The following is a 13,425-nucleotide window of genomic DNA, read 5'->3' on the forward strand; positions in this document are numbered from 1 at the left end:
GAAGGGAGTAGAAAAAGAGGAAGGCCAAACAAGAGATGGATTGATTCTATACAGGAAGCCACTGACCTGAACTTACAAGATCTGAACAGGGTGGTTTATAATAGATGCTATTGGAGGTTGGTGATTCATAGGGTCGCCATAAGTCAAAATTGACTTGAAGGCACATGAAAACAACCCCCAGTCACTACTTCGGGTATGTTTTTCTCTGCAGCTTCTTCTACTAGTTGATAACTTCATTTTTTCCACAGGACTATCTCCTTTGAAATTAACTAACCTTGCCTCATGAGGTTTGCATTCCAGCAAGAAGTCAATATTCTTCTAAGAGTAGGATTGATGAGAACAGAGTGAGGTTTTGATTTCCTTTTGGCAACCAAAAAATACCAATATGAATGTAGGGATGGAGTTCGTGCTTTGGTTCCAGTCCATGTTTTGGTTTTCGCAACTGGCTTGTGCTGCTGATCAGCAACATTCCCCCCCCATTTTTTTTTTTTGCTATTTCCCATCCATTTGTAATAACTGAAATTGCTAATGCTGTTTGTGATCTTTCTACCAATGTTCTCTTGGGTTTTCTATCAAAATTTAAATTAGGGAGATGATTGCCTGTCAGTTGTGCCTCTTGCCTCAGGCTACTGTGATCCTGACCAAATATGTTAATGGAGATTGTTATCACCTCACTGAGACAGGAATGCACATGGTAGCACTTTAGAGCAAAGCTGTTTAGGTTAATAACGATGTCAAATTAGCTTTGGATTTTATTTTTTTTAAAAGCCGGTGTTGCTGACAGCCACAAGCATTAGTCAAATCCAATCAGAAGACATACAGGATTTATGGATTCTGACAATTTGGTAACAAATCCTAAAATACTGAAATTCACCCCATCTATATGTGAACGCCACTTGATAATTTTGCTGTTGAATTTCAGATAATAAACTAGAAATGAAGTTGACTAATATGTTACATATAATTTGTTCCATTTCTGATGAAGGATTTATCTGTATTATATAGTCCATTACAGAGTAATCCTATGCATGCCTACTTAGAAGTAAGGCATATTGAGTTTAATGGGACTTACTCCCAGATATATTTGTATAGGACTGCAGTGTGAGGGTTGTATCCAGTGGTGTCTTTTGTGCTGATCGAAGGCTGTTTGATCCAATAGAGGCTCCTATTAGTGGAATTGGGAGGCTGTTTTCCCCAGCTCCTTGTACCACCTCCTATGTTGTTCTGTAATCCTTTGGAGGAGGTTTTTGAGGTGATGGGGGTTACAGGAGAAAGAGGGAATCAGTGAAAATTGTCTCCCTTCCCACTCCATCGATGGAAGCCTCTACTGTCTCCAAGAGGTCTTCTGTTAGCCTGAGGAACACCACTGGATGCAACCCTTATTTAAACTAAATTATTAAATATTAGATCATTTCCTGAGGAATAAAATGAGATGACTCTGTAATTGAAAAGCTCACTTCTCATTACATGCAACCTATAGATAAGGAATAGAATTAGAAGTTTGTCCAAGAGATGTTGATAATTTTTTTCAAAAAGAGTAATCACAAACATTGATCAGGTGATTTGTAACAGGACCATCAGGTATGGTCAATTTCTGTGTTGTTAGGCACCGCTATTCTGCAGACAGTGGTCTGGATAAATGTATTTTTTGTTGCACATATTGATCCCTTTGTTGGTGGTGAGGCTCCATAATAAAGTTGGACCTATCAAACAGAGAGGGTTTCACTGTTGTGGAGCATGCAGACACAGGCACAGCATTATATAAAAATATTTGTACATTATATAAACATACAAAATTCAGAACAGAGATGTAATATTAAAGTGGGAAATCTATTACTTGAAAATATTTTTTATTTTCCCTATTAGTGAAGAGGGGAACAAACCTTTTCCCATAAAAACATTTGTACTGAAAATGATACCCTTTGTGTTCCATCTCTTTAATACAACTATTTTTGTGCTATACTTTGTTTTGTTCTTTTAAATGAAATTACGTTGTTGCAAGGATTGCAGGCTAATTGTCTCCCTCCCTTGAAATTATGCAACTTCTTCAAACTAGAGTATTTTCCATCAGTCTACTCTGCAGATATATGGAGGATACACTTAATTTTGAGATTGTATAAAGCAGATTCTGGAATCAAATGTTGTTTATCAACAGGGACTGAGAAGTATTTGTTAACCTAACAACCCATTCTTTTAGTGCCAAGAAGAGACATGAAATGCTGCAATGGCATTACTATTTTTTTCCTAGCATTTAAATTCTGGAATTAATGTTTTAAGCCGCTGTCCTGCCTTTCTTAGAGATAGTGACTTTTAGTGCAGGATGTATAGCATCCTTGTTCTACTGTGCTTTTCCTGAGGGAAAGACAAAGAAGACGAGGAAGCCCTTCATCCGGAAAGGGTGGCTGTATTTATGCTTGAGAAGGTTTCATTGTGTTGGAAATCTGCTTTAAATTTAGTGCCTGAGTTTGGATTAGTCTCTCTCGCAAACCCTTTTTTTTTAGATGCGCTTTAATGATTTAGAATTTGCTCTGAGTCTGGTTATGCACAATTGGAAATGAATTTAAATAAATAATCCTAAAGCAAACAGATGATTCAGTATATACATGGAACAAATTTGTTGAGCTGTGTGTGGTTGTTTTTCACAGCAGAACTACACTTTAAAGCAAGCTGTAAATTTTAATCATATTATTATGTTTTTATGAGCTGCATTTCATCCATTTATGGCTGCTGCATTATGAGTAGTGATGATGGGTAAACAGTGCCAGCTCGGCAGCAAGCAATGCCTTTGATGTTCTCACTGCTGTCACTTGAGCAGGATTTGTCAGTTGTGGTTACAAACTTCCACAGCAGAGTGCAATCTCTTCCTTTTCAGAGTATAGTGGGATATCCTCCTAGCCAATTTTCCCCCCAAGCTGATTACTTAAATTACACATTCATTTACTGGCTTTCTTGTCTGGAGGCTATTCATCTCTTCTAATGCCCACCTCAAGGTAAAGCTACCATTTCAGTCACTGTGGTGCTTTCTTCTTCTCAGCCATTATCTGGAGTCATGTGTCTTTCAAGACAATTTAAAGCAGGGTGAATTTTGTTCCTTTGCTTATAGAAAGAATTTCCCAACCTGGGTATGTATCAAATCTAATACCTTTCACTGGTGTAATGGTCGGACTTAGACCAGGGAGAGAGGAGTTTAAATCCCTTCTCAGCCTTAAAACTCACTGGGTGACTTTGGGCCAGTTGCGGTCAATAATCCTTACCTATCTCAAAGGGCTGTTGTGAGAATAAGATCAGGAGGGCGAAAACAACGTCTGTACGCCACCTTGAGCTCCTTGGAGGAAATATGGGATATAAATGTAATTAAATAAATAAATACAGTGAAACAATTAATTTCCTTGTAAACAAGAACAAAATGAAAGAAAATTAAAGGAATTAATTAATTTGTGGCCTGTATGTGTGTTGTCATGCCACATGCCCTATTATATAGCAATCAGTTAGTGTATATGGGTGTTAGCCAACATTAGTCAAACTCAAAGTACACCCTCTGAATTCAAAGGAATTAAATCCTGTTGATTTCGGTGGGTCTCCTCTTAATATGACGGGCAGAGCAGTCCAAACTATAGGAAGCCAGTATACGTTACACTGGGGGTAAATTATGCCAATGTAATTTACCCCTAGCTCAAACTCCATTCAAGAAGGAGACTACCACTGGCTGAGCCACCCTTGGCAGAGGGAAAACAAGCTGTTAAAATAGAGTTTGACTTACACCACCCTTTTTGTCAGTGTAACCTCCGCTGGGTTGCTAGGTCACATGACCAAGCTGAATGGAGTTTGGAATAAGGGTAAATCTCTTCCTACTCTGTCCTGTCCACGCCACACCCCTTTTTGGGGACTTACTCAGCCTTGGCTTAGCCAGCTTCAGCTGAGCTTCTTCTGATCTGATATAGAGGACTTAGGCCAGTATATCTCTAGCTGAGCTTGGATGAGGGGCTTCTCATCACAGCAGATCTTGGATTTGGATTTCTGCCTTAGTTGAATATCACCTTATCTGTGTTAGCTGTTTTGGGTGTTGAATGTATTCAACGTATAAACACTGCAGTCCATATGAAAACCAAATTGTTCATCTGCTCAATCAGAGAAGAGGTGTTTGTAGTACTAGCACTTTGGCACAGGTTGCATGATAAAAATTTGAGTGCTACCTTTCACATTCTCCCTCCCGCCTGTATTTTTTTTTTCTTTAGTGAAAAAGCAAGAGCAGGTATGATGCATGGGGCCCTTAGCTAAATATTTCAACATAAAAGAGGTGAGAGTTGTAGATTTTGGTATAAAACAGTTTAAAATGATTTGATGTTTATGCTTTTCTGTTAAAGAATATAATTCATATCCAAATATTCACACTTATTTGTGGAACAGATGGAATGAAATCATAACGTTCCTCTGTAAATAGATGTCCAAAATCTAAGAATCATATATTTGAGGGAAGGATTCAGTGTTATTTTACAAATAATTTCTTTATATAATTGAGCATCATATTCTATGTATTATGATGCATTATGGTCTACCTAAATTCTAAATATTTTCTAGATAGATGAGCAAGTAGTGCTGAAATTGTAATTTGCAAATATAGTTTCAGCAAATTGTCTAGCTTCATATAAAATTTTGAAGCAAAATTCAAATGAACATTTTTTATTTGAAAACTGAACATTTTATACTAGTTGGCATCTATTTAATCTTTTGATTTCTGCAGGCTTCAGTTTTGGATCTCAAAAGCTGTCAGATGTCAGATACTACTTACCTTCTGCTTGCACAAGAGGTGCTTTGGATTTAAAACGTAGAACATTTTAACTTCTCAGGGTGAACATATCAGTAGTCTGAATGACAAATGATCTTGCTTCTGCTAGGAAAAGTAAAACATCTGCAAAATAAATAGATCATGGGTTCTCAACAAGGGGGGAATTCCCCCCCGGGGGGAATTTTAGGGTTCCAGGGGGGGAATTGGGACCACTATTCAGCAAAGTATGATGTCCTGTAGATTATGTACAATCTGTAAAATTGTAGTTTGTTTTTAATTTAATCTGCGACATTCAATAAAGTTTATTGAATGTCACAGATTAAAATCGATGCTTGAACATGCAGCATTATTTTCATTTGCAAAATTAAATTATTATTTAAAGACCAGAAAGTGCTCCAAGAAATTCTGTTATAATATAAACTAAGAAATTTTTCTCTCACGAGAAACACCACCGTCACTCGTGAAACGTCAACATGCTATGAGAGACTATCTTGGGAAGGGGGGAATTATATTCTGAACAATGGTGAAAGGGGGGAATGGAGCAAAAAAGGTTGAGAACCACTGAAATATATAAAGCAAATGCTAAAGCTAAATAGAACTTTTAAAAAATACACTCTTAAGAAAATATAAAATATTTTAATTAGCAATAAATAGCAAACAATAACTGAATAATAAAAATCAATACTAAATGCATAAACAATTCAATATAACAAATAAGCCCAATAAACAAAAATATTCACTGTCATCAACATCAAGGAGGAAAGGTCCTCTGAAGATTCATCATGTCTTCACATTTGAAGATTGTTTGAAGAGATCTTCATCCAAGAATTCAGGATGTAAACTTTAAATTCAAGTTGTAAATTTAGAAGCAAGGTTTGTTTAACAGAGAAGCTGCATTAAAACTCTTTGTAGATTACAGGCTTCTGGTGATGATCTCTTTGAAACAAAGTGAAACATCAGTTTTGGTTGCAGAGGGAATGGGTCGTCAGTAAGAACAGGTGAGGACTGTGGGTGGTCAAGAGGACATTGTAAATTCAAAGGTAAGATTGTTGAAGAAAAGGGTAGAATAGGCAGTGCACAGGCATGTTGAATTTTAGAGAAAGAGAATGGAAAAGCCCTAAACTTGAAGAGAGAAAAATGGAAATTTGAGGAGTGTTGAGGAAAACAATTCAAATACAAATCCAGAAATAAAGGAACACTAGGGATCTGAGGGCTTAACAACAGTAACTTGAATTGGAGGGAGACATCACACAGGAACTATGTACAGTAGATGTTGTGTTGTGTGTGCAATATAGCTATAAGGATGAGACAGCAATATTGAGTAGCTAGGAAAGCTGAGGTTAAGTAGACAAAGGGCCAATATTGTTAGCAACTAATTGTTGGAAGAAAGGGATCACACTGGTACAAAACTTGAACAGGGTGCAGGATCAGAAGACCTGTATGATAAGGACAGATACTGGAATGTTGAAGCTTGAGGGGCTCCTGATCAGGGAGGCCAAAGAATCAATAGAGGTCAGCTGAATTTGATATATGATTTGTGAATCTACAACTAATGTAGTGTTTAGTTCTAGGTCTTTGCAGAAGCCACCTGTTGCTGTGCCACTTGCTACGATGCAATCTTTATTGTAGTGAATATTTTCTGTGTTGAGAAAAGTGTAATATAGCAGCACTGTTGAGTATGTAGCACCTTAAATTAGTTATATCTATAGTGGAAGCACATGGCTGTATCTAGGCCAGGTGGATGTAAAAAGGTAAAGGTGTCCCCGCGCTTATAGTGCGAGTTGTTTCCGACTCTTCAGGTGACATCTTACGATGTTTACTAGGCAGACCATATATATGGGGTAGGATTGCCAGTTCCGTCCCCGGCCTTTCTTTACCCCCCAGCATATGCCGGGTACTCATTTTACCGACCACAGATGGATGGAAGGCTGAGTGGACCTCGACCCCTTTTACCAGAGATTCGACTTCCTCCTTCTGTTGAAATTGAACTCCGGCCGTGAGCAGAGCTTCGGCTGCGCTACCGCTGCTTACCACTCCGCGCCACAGAGGGTGGATGTAGTATTAGTTATATTCAGTTACCTAGATACCGCACAAAAGAAATGCATTTCAAAACTGGAATGAACTTTGTGATTTGGATTTTGGGGCATTTTGGTGCGAAGATTCATCTCCAAATTAGATAATAGTCATAAAAGATTGGATGTGGAACAGCATTTCATTCAAAAATTGTTTGCCTGTTGAAGTGACAAGATACGGATTAGAAGTCATTGTAAGAAGAGTGCCATTTGTGGTCAAATACATTCATCAACATTACAATACTTGGCGTGAGTGAATTAAAATGGACGGGAATGGGACATTTTCAATCAGGCAACTACAAAATATTTTATGCAGGAAATGAGAAATTAAGATGAAATGAGGTTGCTTTAATAGTGAGAAGTGAGGTAGCAAGAGCAATTAGGAGCTACAATGCGAGGTCTGAGCGAGTGATATCAATGAGATTTAATGGGAAACTTATTAACAACCATCATCCAAGTCTATCCACCGACAGCAAACGCAGAAGAAGAGGAATTGGAGAGATTTTACGCAGAAGTACAAGAAGAAATTGATCACACACCAAAACAAGATGTGCTGATAATCATGGGGGACTGGAATGCAAAAGTAGGGAACAGAGAAGAATTAGGAATTGTGGGGAAATGGGGCCTAGGAGACAGAAACGAAGCAGGAGCAAGACTTATTGAATTCTGTGAAGCCAATAATTTGTTTCTTGTGAACACATTTTTTGAACAACCGAAAAAACGACTGTACACGTGGACATCACCAAATGGACAATATAGAAATCAAATTGATTATATAATTGGTTGCAGAAGATGGAGAAGTTCCATACTTTCTGCAAAAACAAGACCAGGAGCAGACTGCGGTACAGATCATGAACTGGTCGTATCAAAAATCAGAGTAAAGCTAAAAAAGACCAACAAAACAATCATAATGGCAACATACAATTTAAATAACATCCCAGAAGCATATAAAGGTCAAATAAGGAACAGGTTTGAGGCTTTAAACTTAGTTGACAGAGAACCAGAAGAACTGTGGAATGAAGTCAGAGACGTTATCAGAGAAGAATGCAAAAAGACAATACCTCTAGTTAAAAAGAGAGAAAGACCCCAATGGATGACTGAAGAAACTCTTAAAATGGTTAAAGAGAGAAGGAAAGCAAAAGCAAAAGGGGATAGAAACACGGTCAGAAACCTAAATGCAACAATACAGCGACTAGTAGGTAGGGACAAAGATAACTATTACAATAGTTACTGTATAGAAATAGAAGAGGACAACAAAAGGGTAGAACAAGAGCCGTGTTCCAAAAGATTAGAGAAATGAAAGGGAAATTTAAACCAAGAGTAGGGATGTTGAGTAATCCACAGGGGAACACACTGACTGACCGAGATGAAATAAAAGGAAGATGGAAGCAATACACTGAAGAACCCTATAAAAGAGATGCCAGGATGACAGATTCATTCACGGAGGAACCATATGATGAAGAACCAGAAATTTTAGAATGTGAGGTGAAAGCTGCTCTTAAAATACTTGGAAGAAACAAATCACCAGGAATAGATGGCATACCAATAGAGTTGCTATAAGCTACTAAGACTGAATCAGTCCAAATTTTGAGTAAAATCCATCAAGAAATATGGAAAACTAAACAATGGCCCACAGACTGGAAGTGTTCCATATACATCCCAATTCCAAAGAAAGGGGATCCCAGGGAATGCAGTAATTATCGAACTATTGCCTTAATATCCCATGCAAGTAAAGTAATGCTCAAGATTCTACAACAAAGGCTCTTACCATATATGGAGCGAGAAATGCCAGACGTCCAAGCTGGATTTAGAAAGGGAAGAGGCACCAGAGATCATATTGCACACGTACGTTGGATAATGGAACGGAGCAAGGAATTTCATAAGAAAATCACCCCGTGCTTTATAGATTACAGCAAAGCCTTTGACTGTGTAGATCATGAAAAACTAGGGAATGCTTTAAAAGAAATGGGGGTCCCACAGTATCTGATTGTCCTGATGCGCAAACCTATACTCTGGACAAGAGGACAGAATATGGAGAAACCAATTGGTTCCCCATCGGAAAAGGTGTGAGACAGGTGTATTTTATCACCCTATTTGTTTAATCTATACACAGAACATATCATACGGAAAGCAGGGTTGGACCAATATGAAGGAGGTGTGAAAATTGGAGGGAGAAATATCAATAATTTAAGATATGCAGACAATACCATACTACTAGCAGAAACCAGTAATGATTTGAAACGAATGCTGATGTTAAAGAGGAAAGCACAAAAGCAGGACTACAACTGAACGTCAAAAAGACTAAAGTAATGACAACAGAAGATTTATGTAACTTTACAGTTTTCCTTACGAGGAAAGGTTGCAGCATTTGGGGCTTTTTAGTTTAGAGAAAAGGCGGGTCAGAGGAGACATGATAGAAGTGTATAAAATTATGCATGGCATTGAGAAAGTGGATAGAGAAAAGTTCTTCTCCCTCTCTCATAATACTAGAACTCGTGGACATTCAAAGAAGCTGAATGTTGGAAGATTCAGGACAGACAAAAGGAAGTACTTCTTTACTCAGCGCATAGTTAAACTATGGAATTTGCTCCCACAAGATGCGGTAATGGCCACCAGCTTGGATGGCTTTAAAAGAAGATTAGACAAATTCATGGAGGACAGGGCTATCAATGGCTACTAGCCGTGACGGCTGTGCTGTGCCACCCTAGTCAGAGGCAGCATGCTTCTGAAAACCAGTTGCCGGAAGCCTCAGGAGGGGAGAGTGTTCTTGCACTCGGGTCCTGCTTGCGGGCTTCCCCCAGGCACCTGGTTGGCCACTGTGAGAACAGGATGCTGGACTAGATGGGCCACTGGCCTGATCCAGCAGGCTCTTCTTATGTTCTTATGACAATGAGGACATTGAACTTGTCAAGGATCAATACCTTTGCACAATCATTAACCAAAATGGAGACAATAGTCAAGAAATCAGAAGAAGGCTAGGACTGGGGAGGGCAGCTGTGAGAGAACTGGAAAAGGACCTCAAATGTAAAGATGTATCACTGAACACTAAAGTCAGGATCATTCAGACCATGGTATTTCCGCTCTCTATGTACGGGTGTGAAAGTTGGACAGTGAAAAAAGCTGATAAGAGAAAAATCAACTCCTTTGAAATGTGGTGTTGGAGAAGAGCTTTGCGGATACCGTGGACTGCAAAAAAGGCAAATAATTGGGTGTTAGAACAAATTAAACCAGAACTATCACTAGAAGCTAAAATGATGTAACTGAGGTTATCATACTTTGGACACATAATGAGAAGACATGATTCATTAGAAAAGATAACAATGCTTGGAAAAACAGAAGGAAGTAAAAAAAGAGGAAGGCCAAACAAGAGATGGATTGATTCCATAAAGGAAGCCACAGACCTGAACTTACAGGATCTGAACAGGGTGGTTCATGACAGATGCTCTTGGAGGTCAATGATTCATAGGGTCGCCGTAAGTCATAGTCAACTTGGAGGCACATAACAAACAACAACAACAAACATTCTTCACATACACAATATGTTTAGAGAGGGTGGGGAAAAACCCTTTATTTCAACTGTCATTCTGTGCTTTTTAAATGTGAAAAAAAATTGAATTCAGCTGTCATAACTTCTTAGAGTTTTGCCTGTTTCTCTCCAGCACTTGAGGATTCTGTACTACCAATTTAAATTAGAATATGTGCCATGTTTCAATTGCTTTATGCGCCTTATAGTAGGTAAAATATGTTAATTTGTGTAAATGCTCTTCTGAGTGCAAATGCTTATGCAGAAAGCATGCTTATCTTTAAAGCTACATGTCTTTCATTCTTGGCTTCTTCTATATGCACACTTTATTTTTTTAATGCATGTCTTAATATTTGAGAAGAGTTTTTAAAGAAAATATTTGAAGCTATGTAGAAAAAAAGTCATGACTTTTTCATAAATATTCATAAGCTCATAGAAAATCTTGTTACTGAGTTTTTTTCCAAGGTTTTCTGCTAGTTTTAGGCCTTTTAGGCCTGCTAGTCTTTTAGGCCTCTTTGTGCTTCATTTCATTCCCACAGATTAGCAAATTTGGAGCACTGGTGCTACTGATATATTATATACTTGAGATGATTTTTTAAAAAATGAAAGAAAGTATGCTTTCTGTGGTTATTATGTGTTAGTCTATCTTACCCTATGAGATTGCAAAACAAATGTCAGAGTTAAAAGGTTGTATAATGAAACTTGCAGATTGGTAACAAAGAACTTTATAGTTGGTTTAATCAATTTGCTGTAATTATTTCCCTTGATACAAATACGATGGCCGCTATCTGAAAAGCCAGTCTAGGTTAGGGTTGCCATATTCCAGTTCCACAAATCCATGCAGGTTAATTTGCATATTATACACATTATTTGCTGATTATGCAAATTAGTCATATTGATGGTTGCATTGTCCAGTTCTTTTCTTTTTATGCCTAGTAATTACCACCAAAAACTGGGGGAGGATCGGAAGAATCTTTAAAAAAAACAAAAAACTTAGATTTTCAACCTTAATGCCTAGGCTAGTTTCCAACACTATGGAATATTTATTAAGAAGATTTATATCCTGCCCTTCCACTGTTAAAAACAGAGCTCAGGACAGCTTACAAACATAATAAAAACAATAAAAATACACAATCAATATAAAAACATAGTAACACAAAAGAGAAAAAAAAACATAAAACAAGTCAATGCAGCAGTATAAAAATACAGCATAAAACAAAAAGCCAGCAAAGCATCAACTAAAAGCAGTGTTGTGACCGAGAGGCTGTCCGTGCGAAGAATTAGGAAACATGACGTGAACACATTTCAGTACAACTTGTAACACAGATAAAACCAAAGGTTTCAATATTATTAGTCCAGTCAATCATCTTATCTAAAGCGAGTAGTGTCTGAGGATGTGAGAAGTGTCTTCAGTACACTGATTCTCATATACCAGATCAGGGAGAGGGGAAATGTATCCTTCTGTGGTAAAGGCTGGAACTTGGACACTTGAGTGTACCTCTTTTTTAAAAAATAAAATAAAAAATGCAGTGAATTCTGCCTGTCAGTCATTTTGAAGAAGGATATGAATTTTTTTAAAATAGCTTTTTCTGAATTGCTGAATAGAGACTCTGGAGGACAACAGGGTGAGTGAGGCTCCATTCCAGTGCAATGTTATTTGGGAGTAAGCATCATTTAACAGGGTGGAGGCAGGGCCAAAAAATGCAAATGCGAATACTGCAGCCTTTTCTAGAGAGAGGTTTGCCTTTATATCTTGTATTTGTTCGAGGGAGGGAGTGTTTGGTGGATTCAAACCTCTTTATTCCATCTTCCAAGATGGCAGGCAGACACTCCCATTGCATTCGCCGCTTAAGACACATACCCTGAGACACAGAGGCAATTGAGATGAGGGCTGCTTCTCCTTCCTGGCCACCAGGAAGTGAACTAGTCTCTGGATAAGGTGCATATGTTGATCAAGTGAGTATATGCAGTTTTCTAGAATGCCTAGATTCTACATATGCAGCAGGTAGTCAGGCGAAAATTGGTGATTTTCCCAGGACAGCTGTGGTGTCCCACATTGGCTAAGAACTATGGAAGGTGGGAGCAGGCTGATTTCTTACAAAATGATTGGGCCGAAAACTGCCTCCACATTTGCCTTGTATAGAGCCTGTGGGTTTTTTTGTTTTTGTTTTAATGAAAGCTGATGGGCTAAGTGGGCACTGGTAGCATGGCTATAATCCTGGTAAAACCCAGCTAACCAGGCAATATAGCAACCCTACACCTGGCACGTCCAAACACTTGGGCATGCTCAGGCAGATTTTGGAACACTCCCTTTAATTAGTTCAGGTCAAGTTTCTTTCAAATTCCAAAAATAAATCTTTGATTCTTTACATTGTATGGTGTACAATGAAGGAAAAATAAACTCAATTATACACGAAATCTCACTAACAAATACATTTTTCATTATTAATAATTTAAGCAAGATTAAGACAATATTAAAACAAGTAGTGATCCTAACAATGCTGTAGAAAGTGTATGCAAATTTTTATAGCTTGGAACACAAGTTTTGCAACTGATTATGTTATATCATGTTATGTATTCATAATCAGGAAGACCACATACCACCCAAACACTTTTCTAGGAAGGGAGCTATCAAAGGACAAATTGTTTGTTTGTTCGTTTGATTGATTCTATAAAAATTATATCTTAGTAACATATGTAGTACATATCTAACTCTTCACTGCCACTTAGACATACACATGGAATGCTAATTAGTATAAATGCTTTTTTTTTTGAGACAAGAAATTAACACAGCCTCTTTGTGGATCCAGTGTGGTGTAGTGGTTAGAGTGTTGGACTATGACCTTGGAGACCAGGGTTCGAATCCCTACACAGCCATGAAGCTCACTGGGTGACCTTGGGCCAGTCACTGCCTCTCAGCCTCAGAGGAAGGCAATGGTAAACCCCCTCTGAATACCGCTTACCATGAAAACCCTATTCATAGGGTCACCATAACTTGGGATCGACTTGAAGGCAGTCCATTTACCAGGTTTTCACATCACATT

At 38.1% G+C, this 13,425-nt stretch overlaps 1 protein-coding gene across 2 annotated transcripts in view; it reads left to right on the forward strand.

Annotated features, from left to right (window-relative positions):
- Nucleotides 1-13,425, forward strand: part of MACROD2 (mono-ADP ribosylhydrolase 2) — a 946,657-nt gene that overhangs the window by 413,598 nt on the left and 519,634 nt on the right. The gene's annotated exons all lie outside the window — the stretch shown is intronic.

This window comes from Rhineura floridana, chromosome 4 (genome assembly GCF_030035675.1).
Source record: "Rhineura floridana isolate rRhiFlo1 chromosome 4, rRhiFlo1.hap2, whole genome shotgun sequence".
Lineage (NCBI taxonomy): Eukaryota > Metazoa > Chordata > Lepidosauria > Squamata > Rhineuridae > Rhineura > Rhineura floridana.